Consider the following 7078-nt stretch of genomic DNA (forward strand, 5'->3'; position numbering starts at 1 on the left):
TCAGCCTTCATAAATATTTATCTCATCACCGCCGGCTAATAATCACAGAAGAAAGGCTGAGGAGATATCAATTGATCTTTATTGTTAATTGAGCCAAAAGTGCGCTCTCGAAACGGGAAACAACAAAAACATTTCCCATCGCCTTTCCCTCCGCTGTCCTCTCCTTCCCCTCCCACTTGTGTCTTAGTTTCTCATTCAAACTTGGAAAACTTTTTTTTTTTCTTATTTCTGTCTCGGGGCTCTTGTAATAAGTGGCTGGTAATTTTGTTTTTGTGTTTAATTTTCTTATCGACACCCGCCCTCCACCCTTCAATTCCCCAAATGAAACATGTTCTGCCACCTTGATGTGTATAACTAGAGGTTAAATGATAAAAATGTGTTATTGAAATGTAGGCCTGCTGATTATAGCTGCAGTTCGTGGCCCATTCCAAATAGCCACGGGCTGACGAGAAGCCAGACAGAGGCCTTGTGGGTTAACAGTTTAATAAGGGGGAGGGAGAGGGAGGGACTCTCTCTCTCTCTCTCTCTCTCTCTCCCTCCCTCTGCCCTGTGTTTTACTGTTTTAATTAGGCCATAATAAGCTCAATCATGTAATTAAGAGCTCAGCTGGACCAGAAAACAAGCAGGCCACATTAGCCCGGACCAACCAGGGTCACCCACAGCAGCTGCTGAGCTGCTGCACATAAAACACACACAGATGTTCACGTCACAAAGTGTCAGGAGTCTGAAACAATCTCTTTTCCTGCTCAACTTCTTTACCCATGAAAACTTTGTTTTCCTCCAAAAAAAAAAAAAAAAAAAAAAAAAAAAAAAAAAAAGGACGCGCAGGTATTTTTCTATATAAACCGCTGCTGTCTATCAGCCCTAGGTTAAACTAACACACGTGGAGTTGACAACACACACACACACACATGCCGTCACAGAGGTGTGTTTTTAACCAGCTAGATTCTCCGCGGTGACAGGAATCCCCCAGATGTTTTGTTTCACTGAAACACTTTATTTTCTTTGTACGTAAAAAGTGCAAAGTGAGAGTGACAGCACGATGGCCTTTTATTACCAGAACACACACGTGCAAACTCACACAGACACCGGCGCATACAAATCTCTTTATCAGACTGATGAATGTGAGCAGCTCCCTTACGTCCTCACAGCCGGCACGGCTGCCTTTTGTGCTTCCCGCCCGTGCCACTGACGCCTAATAGAATTCATGTATATGTAAAGACTCTTGCATCCCATTTACCTACAATAAACCGCCTGCTTTATCCGCCGCAGCACCTGGTGAGTGGCACAATCTGCCAAACACACTCTTTTTTATATCATGTTTATTTAGTTAGAGCCCCCTTTCACAGCCACTCATGTAAGCTATCATGTTACACTCTGAACTGAATAACCACAGGCGGGGATCTCATTTATTTCATATTCACAGCCCTGCACTGTGCTCGGCCCACTTACAGGGCCTGTATCAGCAAATTGTCAATTGCAGATGCTCTGCCACGCCGCATTACAATGCAAACAAGGTTAGTTTTCAAACAGCTGATTTAAATAAGCTCAACAAGGAAAACATATCAGGCGGTGGCAGCGGCGGGCTTCAATGGCCTTTGTGTCGCTTGCAGGAGAGGTGACGGAGAGAGGGGGGAGTGGAGTGAACACGGTGGAGGAAGTGCAGGGAGACTTTTGCAGGCAGGGTGATGCAGCGCCGATAGCAGCGGAGCTATGGCAGTTAATTTGAATATGGCACCTCAAGCCACAATGATTATTATCATCACCAAATCAAGAAAATAAATGAGAAGAGGGTCTCCAAAAATAGCGTTCGGAGCCTTTTGTGCATAGCAGGTAGGCCCAGTGGGTGGGGGGCGGGGGGGTGGCGCTCACCAGCTCATTATCCAGGGCTGGGCTGAGGGAACGGAGGGATGGAGAGAGAAATTGCATTAATGTGACCACTGACACTCTTTTCATAAGTGCTCTGCCTTTGCCTCTCATTCTACCTCTCTTTCTCTTCCTCCCTCAGTCTCTCACTCTCACTATATGCACTGTTTAATTTGAGTGCCAGCAGGAGGTAATTTAGCCATGCTGCTGTCACCTGCAATGAGGCCAGATATGGAGCGGGAACGGCGAGAACAGATTGAAACTAGTGATGCTTGAGACCTTTTCTTTTCACCCACATCACCTTTTATTCCGTCCCCATCATCGTGTCATCTCTATCTCTCCATATTTCTTCATGAACGCTAATGGCCTCGTTTCTTTCTTCCTTGGACGGCGTCCGTCCTGCAACCCTGTTATCCCGCGTTTGGAGCTGAATGCTGCTGCCCTCTCCTCTCCTCTCTGTCCATTGTCCACTCTTTTCGTTTCTTCTGCCTAGCCCCTCGTCTCTGTCTCAGTTGGTAGGAGATGGCGCTGGTGAGTCATCCTGGCGGTCCTTTGATTCATGCTGCTCCAGGCTCTCATCTCCCCAGAGAAATTACCAGTCATTTTAATCGGACCCTCGTCTCTAATTCATTACACAACCCCGTCCTGACACATGCACACACACGCACACACACGTGCGGTGCAAAAAAAAAAAGCCCTCTCAGTCAGATAGCTACCTTCACATAGTCACCTTCGTCTTTGATGTCAAACGGCACTTAACATCCCTGTCAGTCACACATATTCAGAGGAGAGCTGAAGGAGAGGAGAGGGGAAATGGAACGGGGGTGGGATGGCGGAGATGGGGGGGGTATTTAGCCTGCAACTCATTTCTCATCACTTTCCCACACCGTCTATTAGTTCTTCACTTAGTCCTTTCTTCTATACCATCTGTTCTTATCTGTCTGCCTTCCTAAATGGGTTCCTTCTGCTTCTCCACTCAAATCCCATCATCCCCCATTCCTCTCTTTCACGTTGCTTCCAAGCTTCACTTTCCACTAAATGCAGCGCAGTTGACGCAGGAAAGTTGAAGGTCAGAGCGTTGGAATGGTTTGTTTTTTTTTTAATAAAAAATGAAGACAGTATCAGTGTATTTCAACGTTTCAACCTGCATTTCTGTAGGTTCTCCTGTTCTACTTTCCAGCTCTGTAATAATCTGGGTTACTGACTTGTTCTAACTTATATAAAACACACACACTGACACAACAAACACACACTGACACTATACTGTTATTAGAGAGAGAGAGAGAGAGAGAGAGAGAGAGAGATCTGCTGATTCAAAATGGTATGGTGTATGAAAAAGAGTACAGTAAGGCTCCTTTTATTTCTCTCCTTTCCTTTCCTCTCCTTTCCTCCCCTCTCCTCTCCTCTCACCTCACCAACTGACATTCAAGCCCTTGTTTTTGTTGTGTCACTAACTTCTGTCCTTTGTGTGTTTTTTTACCGAGGAATATTTTTCTAATTCATTTCAAGAATTAATAACATGTGAAATAAGACCTGAACCAAACAATCCGTCTTTTCCAAAAACATCTCCTCCATCTCCTCCCACCAGCCCTCCCTTTTCTAAGAATCCCAAAGGCGAACCAAGGTGTACAGCTGACAGCCGCCTTTTGTGATCGAGTGTTTTTATTGGTTAATTAGCGCCTACAGCAGGCCAAACAAGGACCGACTCACCAAACGATCAAAGACACAAGTCTGTCAGGAGGCTCAAACACTCCCCGTACCTGTGGGACAGTCACACACACACACCGCCCACAAACACAACGGTGTACCTGTGGGACTGTCTCTGTCTCACTCACACACACACACACACGCAGAAACACGCATACTCATCACGTATCATACCTGTGGGAGACTCTCTTGTGAGTCTCACCCCTGAGCTGTCACACACAGGGGCAAGTTTTTAGGAGCTACACAAGAGACGCCACACGTATAACCACACACACACACACACACACACACACGCACGCTCACTCGCTCTAAACACTTATTCAGCACTTAAATGAGGACACAAGATCTGTCTATTACCCTCAAGTGTAAAACACATGAAATATTATGAAGAGTTATATCAGAAATACATATATATACACATATATATATACATGTAAGTATACATACATATATATATATATACAGTATATCAGAAAAACTACAACCTTCACCAAGTTTATTGTGGTCATTTGTGTTTTCCTTTACTGGTCTGTAGGTGGTGCTAATTATACTACTCACATGTACTTTTGTAATGTATTGTCTTTTTTTCCTCCCAAATTGGAAAACTACAACATTTGGGATCTTCATTTCCATTTTTTTTTTTATATATAAATTTATAAATCTATCTCTTGAACAAATGAAGGTTCGAATGTTGTATTTCAGAAGTAAAGAAAAACTTTTTGATTGCAAATTTAAACTCTTTAACCTGTATAGATTTTGATCCTGCTGTTGGCCAGGCCATTCTTCTATTGAATGTGTGAGGTACTGTATTTCTCACAGGTGGTGGAAGTGATTGGTGGCAAAAATGTTTCACAGACGGCTCCAAGCGTCAGCTCTTTAGTCCATTCTTTTCCTGAATACATTCAGCGCCGTTTGCCCTTTCTGTGTAAGGCTGCGTAAGATGCAGAACAATCACTTTAATGTCATTAGAACTAATGGCTGAAATTTCTGGTTCTGAATGAGATGATGGACACCATAAAGGAAGGCGCACACTAAGCATAGCTGCCTTGCTGCTGGCCCACAGCACTAAAGAACAGTAATGGTTCTAATTCCAATAAAGAGAAAACCCAAGGTCACACTGTGAACTTCCTCCCTATCAGAAGACCACAAAGACAGGCTGTAAGAGTGCATAATATCCTCACAGCTATTTTTACCCTCAAATTAAAATCTATGACATGTTGAAATGACTGCAGTGTGCAAGAGGGGTATTCAAAGCAGACACTAATGACGCTTATTAATGGCGTGAATGAAGTCTTGACAGGTCGTGTGTCATTCTGCACGCAATGCTCCACTGGCATAATGGCTAATGTAAGTGGGGATAATTATATATATTATACCCTGTCTTATGGTATTTTGGCAGGAGTATGAGAAGCTCGGCAGTTGGGGAAGAGAGTGAAAGCGCCTGTTCTTTTGGAGACAGAGATGTGCATGTGTGCATTTCGGCGCACATTTGTGAGTTCACCCTTCATCCTCAGCGCTGCTTCTGAGGATGAATAATTGCAAGACAACAGCACCAAACAGTGGCTGAATGAGATAAATGCGTTGAAAAACACAGACACAAAATGCTTTGTTCCAAGTGATAATGGGACGATCACAGATGTTTAAAGTGGAGAAAGAGAGAGAGAGAAAATGAAAATAATTCATGTCTGACTTTGGCAGAACAAACGAGGAACTCCGTGTGGAAATGACTACGGCTGTATTTGTGTCATGTATCATGGTTCGCCACCATTGGCCAAAACAACGAGTCAGGAAACGGTCATTAAATACAAGGTGTTTATCTTTTTTTTTTTCTTGATTTAAATCGTTATATTTACTCATTATACTACTAATTATACTGCTAATGCCAAGTAAAAACAACAACAACAACAATAATAACTGTCATTAAATGGTCAATATTGAAGGCTGGTTATATTTGTCACTGTATTATTTATGGCTCAGCAAAATATATTGCCTGTAATATAAAAAAAAAATCATCTGTAGCATTCTAACTGTTGCAAGCGCCCCCTGCTGTGGAGAGAGTGGAAGTGACATACTATTTGTGAAACGACTACTTTTGTAATCTTACTGACCGCTCGGACCTGAGGAGTCATGGAAACATGTCCACACAGAGTCGGACAGAGACGCTGTTTGTTCAAAAGGAACTGTTGGTTCACACCTGCTGATGAACAGCCCAGTGTGTGGGCAGATGGGTAAAAGCAGTGAAGGTCTGAGGAGAACCAGTGACAGCTGGGGTGATGACTGTGGGTGGATGGGTGAGTTGAGGAGCGGAGGGTGAGTCTTAGTGGATCTCCCCTCTCTGTGATGTTGGCGGAGGAGTGTGGACTAATTGGAGACCTGGCGGTAAAAGCTGTTCATTAACGCCACTGCCTCCCAGTCCCCCTGCTCAAACACCTTTCCTCATTTATCTCTGTATTTACCTCCCCCACTAGCTCCCTACACCCCCCCACCTCCCACCCCTCACCCCGGTCCCAGCACAGAACCTCAGAACACAGCAACGGTTCAGAACACTGAATGGAGGGGAAGAACAAAGGGAGAAGGAGGGGAGGGCGAGAAAGAAAGAAAGAGAGAGAGAGAGGGAGAGAGAGAGAAAGGGTAACTTATGCTCAGTGGGAATTAACAAAGCACTTAGTAATTAAATCTAAATTGACATTCTGGTAATTAGCCTCTTGATTAGGAGCAATAACACAATTAGCCAACCAGTCTTTGCTAATTGTTAATTAGTATAAGCAAAGTTATTGTGTGTGTGTGTGGCAGAGGGAGGCATGTAAAAGAACAAATGTTAATCTGTCGTTCTTTCAACAGCCACGTCCCCTTCCTTTTCTTTCCTGCAGCCTCTCCTTTGAGCTGGGAGGCAGGTTCACCGGCTTCTCTTCATTCTGACGCCACATTCACAGGCAGCAGTCAGTAATTAGCTAAAAGTCCTATCAAGGATATTATCAGAGAGAGACAGAGAAGTGCTGGCACATCTCCATGAAGCGGAAACATTCCTCTTCCCTGCATGATCTCTGTGAGGTGTCATACAGCAGGTGTCAAACAGCAGGGGGGTGGAGGGGGGGGAAGTGAGGAGGGGTGAGGGGGGGTCGGTTCTGAACAAAGATGGGACGTGGATTAAATACAATCATAAAGGGGGGGGGCAGTGGTGGAGATGAATCTTAAGGAGATGTAATTCATCTAAAAGGTTTTAGTTTATGAGGAAGAGGAACAGGAACAGCTCATTAAATCCCAGAGGACACAGGAGAATAGATGAACGGACAATAAAGATGTTCCTGCGAGTGGGATTTACATTGGCCACAGGTGAAACATGGGTTATTTTCAATTAAGATGGACTTAGTTGAACAATAAATTTCATTTACAGAGTCCTGTTACACAAATCCCGAGTTAGTCGGGCTTAAATCAGCAGGTTTTTTTTTTTTTTTTTTTTTTTATGGGCAGAATATTTACGGAAGTTTAGCAGGAAAAGAAAAAA

This window comes from Cynoglossus semilaevis, chromosome 11 (assembly GCF_000523025.1).
Source record: "Cynoglossus semilaevis isolate Cse_v1.0 chromosome 11, Cse_v1.0, whole genome shotgun sequence".
NCBI lineage: Eukaryota > Metazoa > Chordata > Actinopteri > Pleuronectiformes > Cynoglossidae > Cynoglossus > Cynoglossus semilaevis.